General features: G+C 43.6%; 1 long non-coding RNA gene across 1 annotated transcript in view; it reads right to left on the minus strand.

Annotated features, from left to right (window-relative positions):
- Positions 1 to 3,805: 3,805 nt before the first annotated feature.
- The window catches only part of LOC129010160 (uncharacterized), a 63,224-nt gene continuing 54,468 nt past the window's right edge, over positions 3,806 to 12,561 (minus strand). The window contains exon 3 of the long non-coding RNA XR_008492936.1: positions 3,806 to 5,072. This is a non-coding gene — a long non-coding RNA (uncharacterized LOC129010160). The remainder of the gene's footprint in view (positions 5,073 to 12,561) is intronic.

Here is a 12,561-nt window from a genome sequence, read left to right on the forward strand (position 1 = left end):
GCCGTACACGGAATGTTTGTGTTCTCCCCGAATTCCTATGTTGAAGCCGTAACCATCAATGTAATGGTATTTGGAGATGGGCCTTTGGTAGGTAATTAGGGTTATATGAGGCCATGGGGTGGGGCCTTCATGATGGATCTGGTAAGAAAAGAGAGCACTGTCTCTCTCTCTACCCACCAAGTGAGGACACAAAGAGAAAGTGGCTGCCTGCAAACCAGGAGGAGAGCCCTCACCAGGAACCAATCTAACTGACACCTTGAACTTGGACTTCCAAACCTCCAGTATTGTGAAAAATAAATGTATGTTTTTAAAGTCATCTAGTCTACACTATTTTGGTTTGACTAATACAACCTGAAAATACATTTTCCCCTCACCCTACCTGAGCAATATCTAAGTTGCTTAGGGCACCCCGGGCACATCAAAGGAGAAATGCCCCATGCACAAGGCACAGCCATGCCCAGGAGAAGCAGCCCGGCACAGAAGGGAGCACACAGGCTGGGGCTCTGCCACTCATTCTTCCTGTGACCCTGGGCAAGTCACTGAGGGGGGCTTCAGCTGACCTGTTTGTAGTGGGCTTAATAGTGCTTGCCCTGCCTCCTCTGGAAGGCTGCAGAGACCGGATGTTAAAGCACTTTGTTATCTGTAGGGTTTATCTGAACGAGAAAGGAAATGTGCATATGCTCCAGGATGTCTGTGTATCCAAAGACACACACTCACACACACACACACTCTCACACACACGCTTACACACACTCACACACACAACTCACACTCACACACCCACACACAACTCACACACACACACTCACACACAACTCACACACACACTCACACACACTCTTACACACACTCACACACTCCACACACTCTCACACACACACTCACGCACACACTCACACACACACTCACACACACTCTCACAAACACACTCTCACAACTCACACACACACACGCATGCACACACACATGCACACACACGCATACACACACACTCCATCACATACCAAGCCTGGTTGCGTGTTCTCAAAGATGTGTTGCTAAGCACCAAGGTACTACTCCCAGTTCTAGAATCAGACCAGACAGTTCACCCTCCAGACAGTTCACCCTCAACTGTATAAAAGTTCTCTACCTAATCTACTACTGACAGGCTCATCTCAGACCTAATTTTAAAGATTTCCTAGGAACTGGATTGCAAAAACTTTTACCCTCACCCTAGAGCTGCAATGGGAATCCTTGACCTCAGCCTAGACAAAGAACAGCTGCAGGTCATTGTCATGTGTGGACACGGAGGCCCTGTCTGCCTTTGCTGGCCAGCTGGGCTGAGTGGGCCTGGGGAATGAAGGCTGCAGGGTTGGTCCCAGGCAGTCTTGCTGAGGCTTGCCAGCATCCTCCAACCTCCTAGATTCCCAGGATCCGTGAGCACGGACTTTAGGAATTCTGGTGAAGGGGTGAAGAGCATGCAGCTGGGTGTCCTGAGTCCTGATCTACAGGAAGAAAATTGTAATGATTTCCTAGGAGACTGAGGACTTAGTTTCAGAGTTTAAGATGTTCCCTTGTATCACAGTTCGTGGAACAGACTCCCCTCTCCTGAAAACCACTTTCCTCACCGGCATTAAATTTCTCCAAGGTGTATTGCTTTTTGGGAAGTCTTCCCAGGATAGTTGGATAAAGAAGGAAGGAAATGTCTCAGTCTCTAAACTGTTAGACAGACGCAGCCAGACAGAAGATACAGCCAGCTTCTCTTGCTGTTTATAAGGTATTTGAAAGAAGCTTGGGTCCAGAACTCTGCCCAGAATGCTCTGTGCTGTGCAGGCAAAGACAAGCACTTTCCCTTATGGGATCCTTGGGCTGAAGTCATCACTGGTTATAGAGCCAGTTTTACTGAACACCCATGAATGGCTGTGTTCTGAGTGAGCTGGTCACTCACATCACCCTGACCTGCCCCGAGTTAGAACTTACATGATCCTACTTCTCCAGAAAGTTTCTGTGACAGCCAGGGACCTCCCCATTCTCTGAAACGTACAGCATTTGAAGTTTCACTAGACTGCTTAGTCCCTGTGGTTGATCTCTGAGAGGTGGTAAAGCACTGTGATTACAAGGAAGGCCTTTGGTACTAGACTGCCTGGGCTGGAGTCCTTATTCTGCTTAATAGCTGTGTGATCCTAGGCATGTTATTTGTGCCTCAGTTTCTACTCTGTAATAATTTAGGGACAATAACTGCATCTGTCTCTGTGGTGAGGATTCAATGAGTTAATATATTTCAAGTGCTTAAAATGATGCCTGTGTCCATAGATGGATGAATGGATAAACAAACTGTGGTATGTACAAACAATGGAATATTACTAAGCCAGGAAAAGGAATGCAGAACTGATGCATGGCACCATGTGGTTAAACCTCAAAAGCATTATGTGAAGTGAGAGAAGCCAGACACAGGTCACATATTATGTATGTAATTCAATTTATATGAAATATCCAGAATAGGTAAATCTATGGAAACAGAAAGCATATTGGTGGTTTCCAGGGGCCGAGTGGAGGGGAGAATGGGAAGTGGCTGCTTCATGGGTGCAAGGTTTCATTTTGGGGTGATGAGAATGTTTGAGAACTACATAAAGGGAGTGGTTGCACAACATTGTGAATGTACTAAATGCCACTGATTATTCACTTTAAAATGGTCAGTTTTATGTGCATTTCACCTGGCGCATAAGGAGTGCCTTGCAAGTGCTAGTTGTCGTCCTGCATGCACTCCTTGACTTCCTCGATGGAAGGACCAAGGCTACGTCTCGTACTTTCATATCCTCCTTGGTGTGGACATTTACTGGCTAAGCGGTGGAATCAGAGAAAGTGAGAGCCTGAAAGACTTCAGGGATCGCAGAGCTGATGCTCCACCAATAGAGGAGATGGGGCGGGGATGCCACTGGGATTTTCTGTGTGCTCCAGGGAAACCTTTCCTTTCCTCAGGTCCAGGATGAGGACACACAACAATGTCCCTGTCACCACAGTTATTGAGTGCTTGCCCCGTGCCTTCAAGTAAGTCAGGGAAACAGACACATAACCAGATGATGTGAGTGCAGTGGATGTTTTGATAGGCACCGCGGAGGGGAGCCGGGTGCCTGGGAGCACTCACAGAGAAGCTCGTCTAGTTAAGATTACTTTCAGCTGTGTCCAAGAGAAACCTGACCACAGGGCTCAAGCACCGGGGTTCATATTCTCCACACAACAGGAGAAGGGAGGTCGGTAGCCCAGGGCTGACGTGGTGGCTCCATGATGCCTTCAGGAACCCAGGACTTCCTTCTACTCTGCCTGAGCACGTGGGTTTCAGCCTAAGAGTTGTAATATGTGTGCCCATTGGCAGGTGCTGCATCAGAGTCCCAGGTAGGAAGTAGGCAAGCACAGAGGAAAAGAGTAAAAGGCAGAAATGAGCCCAATCTCTTCCTTTTTAACAGGAGATTCCTAAGAATCTCTACCCAGCTGCTTCCTCTTACATCTTATTGACCGGCACTGGATCACACGAGTGCTTCTAGCTGCACGGGAGTCTTGGGATTCTAAGAGGAAGAAGGGGAGGGTGGGCAGAGGGCAGCCAGCTGTGCAGCATCTGCTGGAGACAACGAACCGTTGGTGGAGGGGTTGGCGTGCTCAGAGAAGGCTTCCTGGAGGGTGTGACAGCAGAGATGAACTTAAAGGCCAAGTGGGAGTTACCCTGGTGAAGCAGGGCAGGGTTACAAGCATTCCAGGGACAGGAGGCAGCATGAGTGTTTTAATGAAAAGATGGCAGTTGCTATAACAAACTATAAACAAACAATCAAATAAAGGCTTAAACACAATGGAATTTTATTTCTCAGTAACGGAAAGTCCGAATCCATGATGCTTTAAGTTAGGGACCCACGTTCCTCCCATCAATGCCTCCCAATCTGCCATTGCTAACCTGGGGCTTCCACGATGGCCATGCTCCTTGGAAGTGAGAAGAGCAGACAGAGGACATGTGGGAGGTTTGAGGGACAGGCCTGGAAGCAGCATGTGTCACTCCAGTGCACAGTCCATAGGCCAGCGCTGGCTCCAATGGCTACCTCTCACTGCAGGGGCAGCGGGGAAATACAGCCTGGCTGTCTACCCAGGAGGAAGAGTAGCCAGTTTCTGCTACAGTGATAAGGTCAGAAAATGTTCAGTCGGGCGTGGAGTGGTTATTTCTCCTTTGTACCCAGCAGGTGGAGAGGGGAGGGTTCCCTAGATATTGGACAAGAAAACTATAGTCATTGGAAGGTTGTCTTTTGCTCTAAACTTAAGGCCTTGGCTCTCTAGTTTGTAAATCAGGCTCTTGGTGAATTTGGTTAGCATGAATTCATTCTCCAGCACCAACTTACTCCAAAGTGAGCTAGACTTGATGAGTTTCTGCCAGACTAAGCACGAGATCTTCAGCTCATGAGTCTATCACATGCAGTCTTCTGAGTCCCAGCTGCATCCCCCAGCTCACCTTCTTCATTTCTTGGTATGAAAATAAATCTGATTAAAGGGTCAGCGGAAAACAACATCCTCCCCCGTAGCAGCTTCAGTTGGAAGAGATCTTTGTACACATCTAGTCTGATCCCTGCCCTATTAGAGGTCCCATAAGTGATCATCTAAGCCAGCAGTGAGCTTATCACCTCAAAATTTATTCTCTTTGGGATAGATCTAATTGTGAAAATTTGTTTTTCTTTATATAATGAGCTAAAATTTTTCAGTTTGTAAGTTCATTTCTCTAGAGCTACACAGAGTAAATGTACTTCAGCCACAGGAAAACCTTTTGAAACATTACACTTGCAGGAATTATATACAAATTGTAAACATTCCTTACAATGAATTTCTCCTTTCCTTAACCATGTAAGCACTGTTCAATTTAAAAGAAGAATGTGATTGGGTGATTTTGTATTGTAGGCAGAGTAATGAGGCTGACTGGAACAAGAGCTGAGCTTGTCTTTTAATCTTCTATTACATGGTGACTATCAGGAGCTGTTAAAGTTCTGAAATTTGACCTTATTTGCAAAGTTAACAAGTGAGTCTGCCATAGTTTCAGGATGCTGGCAGAAGACGTGAGACTCCTGGGTTAGAGACAAAGGGCGGTTAATTACTCATAGCAATAGCAGTAGCCTGAGCACCATAATTTTCTTGTGCTCGTTCTGCAAGCCCCAGTTCCTACATGGGAGACAAGCAGGGCCAGGTGACAACTCCATATACAGGGTGTGTTATAGGAGAGGAGCCCTGAGTTTAGGAAACCCCAATCTTTTATTATGGGCTATAAGTAAACCTGCTGAGCTTTGCCTAGGGGAAAACATGATCTTTAGTGTACCGAACAGCAAACAAACCAGCCCTTTCCTTCTGAGGGAGACACTACCTCTGTTTTCCAAGGCTGATCTCAATGCAAACATCCTTGAAAAGATTATCTAGAGCATGGACAGACAACTCTGCTGCTTGCAATATGTGCAGAAACAAGAGGCCCCTGGAGAAATGTCTCCCATTAGCATTCATGTTTGACTTCATTTCAACTCTTTCATAAAATATGCAAATCACCTAAACTAGTGCACTTATTTTTCTTTTTTTTTCTTTTTTTAAAATTTATTATTATTATACTTTAGGTATATCTCCCAGTGCTATCCCTCCCCCCTCCCCCCACCCCACAACAGTCCCCAGAGTGTGATGTTTCCCTTCCTGTGTCCATGTGTTCTCATTGTTCACTTCCCACCTATGAGTGAGAATATGCAGTGTTTGGTTTTTTGTTCTTGCAATAGTTTACTGAGAATGATGATTTCCAATTTCATCCATGTCCCTACAAAGGACATGAACTCATCATTTTTTATGGCTGCATAGTATTCCATGGTATATATGTGCCACATTTTCTTAATCCAGTTTATCATTGTTGGACATCTGGGTTGGTTCCAAGTCTTTGCTATTGTGAATAATGCCGCAATAAACATACGTGTGCATGTGTCTTTATAGCAGCATGATTTACAGTCCTTTGGGTATATACCCAGTAATGGGATGGCTGGGTCAAATGGTATTTCTAGTTCTAGATCCCTAAGGAATCGCCACACTGACTTCCACAATGGTTGAACTAGTTTACAGTCCCACAAACAGTGTAAAAGTGTTCCTATTTCTCCACATCCTCTCCAGCACCTGTTGTTTCCTGATTTTTTAATGATTGCCATTCTAACTGGTGTGAGATGGTATCTCATTGTGGTTTTGATTTGCATTTCTCTGATGGCCAGTGATGGTGGGCATTTTTTCATGTGTTTTTCGGCTGCATAAATGTCTTCGTTTGAGAAGTGTCTGTTCATGTCCTTTGCCCAGTTTTTGATGGGGTTGTTTGTTTTTTTCTTGTAAATTTGTTTGAGTTCATTGTAGATTCTGGATATTAGCCCTTTGTCAGATGAGTAGGTTGCAAAAATTTTCTCCCATTTTGTAGGTTGCCTGTTCACTCTGATGGTAGTTTCTTTTGCTGTGCAGAAGCTCTTGAGTTTAATTAGATCCCATTTGTCAATTTTGGCTTTTGTTGCCATTGCTTTTGGTGTTTTAGACATGAAGTCCTTGCCCATGCCTATGTCCTGAATGGTAATGCCTAGGTTGTCTTCTAGGGTTTTTATGGTTTTAAGTCTAATGTTTAAGTCTTTAATCCATCTTGAGTTGATTTTTGTATAAGGTGTAAGGAAGGGATCCAATTTCAGCTTTCTACATATGGCTAGCCAGTTTTCCCAGCACCATTTGTTAAATAGGGAATCCTTTCCCCATTGCTTGTTTTTGTCAGGTTTGTCAAAGATCAGATAGTTGTAGATATGCGGCATTATTTCTGAGGGCTCTGTTCTGTTCCATTGATCTATATGTCTGTTTTGGTACCAGTACCATGCTGTCTTGGTTACTGTGGCCTTGTAGTATAGTTTGAAGTCAGGTAGCGTGATGCCTTCAGCTTTGTTCGTTTGGCTTAGGATTGACTTGGTGATGCGGGCTCTTTTTTGGTTCCATATGAACTTTAAAGTAGTTTTTTCCAATTCTGTGAAGAAAGTCATTGGGAGCTTGATGGGGATGGCATTGAATCTATAAATTACCTTGGGCAGTATGGCCATTTTCACGATATTGATTCTTCCTACCCATGAGCATGGAATGTTCTTCCATTTGTTTGTATCCTCTTTTATTTCCTTGAGCAGTGGTTTGTAGCTCTCCTTGAAGAGGTCCTTCACGTCCCTTGTAAGTTGGATTCCTAGGTATTTTATTCTCTTTGAAGCAATTGTGAATGGGAGTTCACTCATGATTTGGCTCTCTGTTTGTCTGTTGTTGGTGTATAAGAATGCTTGTGATTTTTGTACATAGATTTTGTATCCTGAGACTTTGCTGAAGTTGCTTATCAGCTTAAGGAGATTTTGGGCTGAGACAATGGGGTTTTCTAGATATACCATCATGTCGTCTGCAAACAGGGACAATTTGACTTCCTCTTTTCCTAATTGAATACCCATTATTTCCTTCTCCTGCCTAATTGCCCTGGCCAGAACTTCCAACACTATGTTGAACAGGAGTGGTGAGAGAGGGCATCCGTGTCTTGTGCCAGTTTTCAAAGGGAATGCTTCCAGTTTTTGTCCGTTCAGTATGATATTGGCTGTGGATTTGTGATAGATAGCTCTTATTATTTTGAGATACGTCCCATCAGTACCTAATTTATTGAGAGTTTTTAGCATGAAGGGTTGTTGAATTTTGTCAAAGGCCTTTTCTGCATCTATTGAGATAATCATGTGGTTTTTGTCTTTGGTTCTGTTTATATGCTGGATTACATTTATTGATTTGCGTATATTGAACCAGCCTTGCATCCCAGGGATGAAGCCCACTTGATCATGGTGGATAAGCTTTTTGATGTGCTGCTGGATTCGGTTTGCCAGAATTTTATTGAGGATTTTTGCATGAATGTTCATCAAGGATATTGGTCTAAAATTCTATTTTTTGGTTGTGTCTCTGCCCGGCTTTGGTATCGGGATGATGCTGGCCTCATAAAATGAGTTAGGGAGGATTCTCTCTTTTTCTATTGATTGGAATAGTTTCAGAAGGAATGGTACCAGTTCCTCCTTGTACCTCTGGTAGAATTCGGCTGTGAATCCATCTGGTCCTGGACTCTTTTTAGTTGGTAAGCTATTGATTACTGGCACAATTTCAGCTCCTGTTATTGGTCTATTCAGAGATTCAACTTCTTCCTGGTTTAGTCTTGGGAGGGTGTATGTGTTGAGGAATTTATCCATTTCTTCTGGATTTTCTTGTTTATTTGTGTAGAGGTGTTTGTAATATTCTCTGACGGTAGTTTGTATTTCCGTGGGATCAGTGGTGATATCCCCTTTATCATTTTTTATTGCATCTATTTGATTCTTCTCTCTTTTTTCTTTATTAGTCTTGCTAGCGGTCTATCAATTTTGTTGATCCTTTCAAAAAACCAGCTCCTGGATTCATTAATTTTTTGAAGGGTTTTTTGTGTCTCTATTTCCTTCAGTTCTGCTCTGATTTTAGTTATTTCTTGCCTTCTGCTAGCTTTTGAATGTGTTTGCTCTTGCTTTTGTAGTTCTTTTAATTGTGATGTTAGGGTGTCAATTTTGGATCTTTCCTGCTTTCTCTTGCGGGTATTTAGTGCTATAAATTTCCCTCTACACACTGCTTTGAATGCATCCCAGAGATTCTGGTATGTTGTGTCTTTGTTCTTGTTGGTTTCAAAGAACATCTTTATTTCTGCCTTCATTTCGTTATGTACCCAGTAGTCATTCAGGAGCAGGTTGTTCAGTTTCCATGTAGTTGAGCGGTTTTGAGTGAGATTCTTAATCCTGAGTTCTAGCTTGATTGCACTGTGATCTGAGAGATAGTTTGTTATAATTTCTGTTCTTTTACATTTGCTGAGGAGAGCTTTACTTCCAAGTATGTGGTCAATTTTGGAATAGGTGTGGTGTGGTGCTGAAAAAAATGTATATTCTGTTGATTTGGGGTGGAGAGTTCTGTAGATGTCTATTAGGTCCGCTTGGTGCAGAGCTGAGTTCAATTCATGGGTGTCCTTGTTGACTTTCTGTCTCGTTGATCTGTCTAATGTTGACAGTGGGGTGTTAAAGTCTCCCATTATTAATGTGTGGGAGTCTAAGTCTCTGTGTAGGTCACTCAGGACTTGCTTTATGAATCTGGGTGCTCCTGTATTGGGTGCATATATATTTAGGATAGTTAGCTCTTCTTGTTGAATTGATCCCTTTACCATTATGTAATGGCCTTCTTTGTCTCTTTTGATCTTTGTTGGTTCAAAGTCTATTTTATCAGAGAGTAGGATTGCAACCCCTGCCTTTTTCTGCTTTCCATTTGCTTGGTAGATCTTCCTCCATCCTTTTATTTTGAGCCTATGTATGTCTCTGCACGTGAGATGGGTTTCCTGAATACAGCACACTGATGGGTCTCAAGTCTTTATCCAATTTGCCAGTCTGTGTCTTTTAATTGGAGCATTTAGTCCATTTACATTTAAAGTTAATATTGTTATGTGTGAATTTGATCCTGTCATTATGATGTTAGCTGGTTATTTTGCTCATTAGTTGATGCAGTCTCTTCCTAGTCTCGATGGTCTTTATATTTTGGCATGATTTTGCAGCGGCTGGTACCGGTTGGTGCACTTATTTTTCTAAACCTCCCACCAAACCAAAATTCCATGCTAAAATATAGAGGAGCTATTACAGAAAGAGGAAAAGGGAAGGTGGGAGCTACATTATCTCATTATTTCCCTACTAAGTTTTATTTACAACTTTCTCTATTCTTTTCATTCACATCCAAGAGAGTGCTTTCCCTCCACGTAATGTAGATTAGAAGAAACTGATTTGTAGCAATGCATGAATTCCACTGAAATTTTATATAGATTATATAAAAACTGGAAGCTTTGGTGGAGGGATCATGACAGACAATAGGCAGGACTAGATTGTAGCTCCAGACAGAGCAGCATGCGGAGGCTTGCACTGTGAATTTTAGCTCCAGATTGACTGCAAGAACAAACTAGCAATCCTGAGAGGACCCACAGACCCTCTGAAGGAAGCAGACTGCTCCTGTAAGACCCAGGAGACCCCAGTATGGAAGTGGGAAAGGGAGACCCTCCCCTCCTGAACCCACACCCCTCACCGGAGAAGCTGGTGGTCTGTTTGCAGGAGAAGTTTCCAACTTTACCTGGAGCTGAATCAAGTTAGAGAGCTGAGCCAAGCAAAATACAGGGGTAGAGGAAGCAGCAGAAAGGCCCTGAGAGCTCGCTGGACCCCCAAGCAGCCCATTCCTGCCCGGTACCACAGGGATCCATCAGGAGGGTGGCAGAGGAGCAGGAGATAAAACTCCATAGGAAGGAGGACTTCTCTAGCTGAACTTTGTTACAATTTGAATGGGGCAAGAAGCCTCCTGGCCAGAACTTGGGGAAGGGCGCAAATCCGGCTTGCAGACTTCACAGACAGGGGAAGAACTAAAGCCCTTTTCTTTCGCAGCTGGGAGGTGGAAAGCCTGAGGCAAGTTTTCAAGCCCAACTTGCCCTCCACCTGGAAACAGACTCGGGGCTGTTGGTGGGGGGGCACAGTGGGAGTGAAACCAACCCTTCAGTTTGCATGGGAGCTGGGTGAGGCCTATGACTGCCAGCTTTCCCCCACTTTCCTGACAACCTGCGTGACTCAGCAGAGGCAGCCTTAATCCTTCTAGGTACACAACTCCAGTGACCCGGGAATCTCACCCCCATCCCCCACAGCAGCCACAGCAAGACCCACCCAAGGAGAGTCTGAGCTCAGACACACCTAGCCCTGCCCTCACCTGATGGTCCTTCCCAATCCACCCTGGTAGTGGAAGACAAAGGGCATATAATCTTGAGAGTTCTAGGGCCCCTGCCCACCACTGGTCCCTCTCCACACTACTACAGCTGATGCTTTCCGGAAAGTGCCACCTTTTGGCAGAAGGCCAACCATCACAAAAATAGAGTATTAAACCCCCAAAGCTAAGGTCCTTCACAGAGTCCATTGCACCCTCTGCCACCTCCACTGAAACAGGCGCTGGTATCCACGGCTGAGAGACCCATACATGGTTCACATCACAGGACTAGGTGTAGACAACCCCTAGTACCAGCCTGGACCCTGGTAGACTTGCTGGGTGGCTAGACCCAGAAGAGAGACAACAATCACTGCACTTTGGCTCACAGGAAGCCACATCCACAGGAAAAGAGGAAGAGTACTACATCAAGGGAACACCCTGTGGGACAAAAAAGTCTAAACAATAACCGTCAGCCCTAGACTTTCTCTCTGACAGAGCCTACCCAAATGAGAAGGAACCAGAAAACCAACCCTGGTATATGACAAAATAAGGCTCATCGACAGCCCCAAAAATTCACACTAGTTCACCAGCAATGGATCCAAACCAAGAAGAAATCCCTGATTTACCTGAAAAAGAATTCAGGAAGTTAGTTATTAAGCTAATCAGGGAGAGACCAGAGAAAGGTGAAGGCCAATGCAAGGAAATCCAAAAAATGATACAAGAAGTGAAGGGAGAAATATTCAAGGAAATAGATAGCTTAAAGAAAAAACAATAAAAAAAATTCAGGAAACTTTGGACACACTTTTAGAAATGCAAAATGCTCTGGAACATCTCAGCAATAGGATTGAACAAGTAGAAGAAAGAAATTCAGAGTTCAAAGACAAGGTATTTAAATTAACCCAATCCATCAAACACAAAGAAAAAGAATAAGTAAATATGAACAAGGCATCCAAGACTGCCTGGTATTATGTTAAATGACCAAACCTAAGAATAATCAGTGTTCCTGAGGAAGAAGACAATTTTAAATGCTTGGGAAACACATTTGAGGGAATATTTGAGGAAAACTTCCCTGACCTTGCTAGAGACCTAGACACGCAAATACAAGAAGCACAAATTTGGGAAATTCATTGTAAAAAGATTTTCACCTAACCACACTGTCATCAGGTTATCCAAAGTTACGATGAAGGAAAGAATCTTAAGAGCTGTGAGACAGAAGCATCAGGTAACCTATAAAGGAAAACCTATCAGATTAACAGCAGATTTCTCAGCAGAAACCCTACAAGCTAAAAGGGATTGAGGCCCTATCTTCAGCCTCCCCAAACAAAACAATTATCAGCCAAGAATTTTGTATCCAGCGAAACTAAGCATCATAAGTCAAGGAAAGATACAATCGTTTTCAGACAAACAAATGCTGAGAGAATTTGTCATTACCAAGCCATCACTACGAGAACTGCTAAAAGGAGCTCTAAATCTTGAAACAAATCCTGGAAACACATCAAAACAAAACCTCTTTAAAGCATAAATCACAAAGGCCCTATAAAAAAAAAATACAAGTTAAAAAGCAAGAACAAAAAACCAAAAATAAACAAAGTAGGCAGGCAACAAAGAGCATGATGAATGCAACGGTACCTCACATTTCAATACTATCATTGAATGGAAATGGCCTAAATGCTCCACTTAAAAGATACAGAACCACAGAATGGATAAGAACTCACCAACCAACTATCTGCTGCCTTCAGGAGACTCACCTAACACAAGGACTCACAT

Source organism: Pongo pygmaeus, chromosome 10 (genome assembly GCF_028885625.2).
Source record: "Pongo pygmaeus isolate AG05252 chromosome 10, NHGRI_mPonPyg2-v2.0_pri, whole genome shotgun sequence".
Taxonomy (NCBI): domain Eukaryota; kingdom Metazoa; phylum Chordata; class Mammalia; order Primates; family Hominidae; genus Pongo; species Pongo pygmaeus.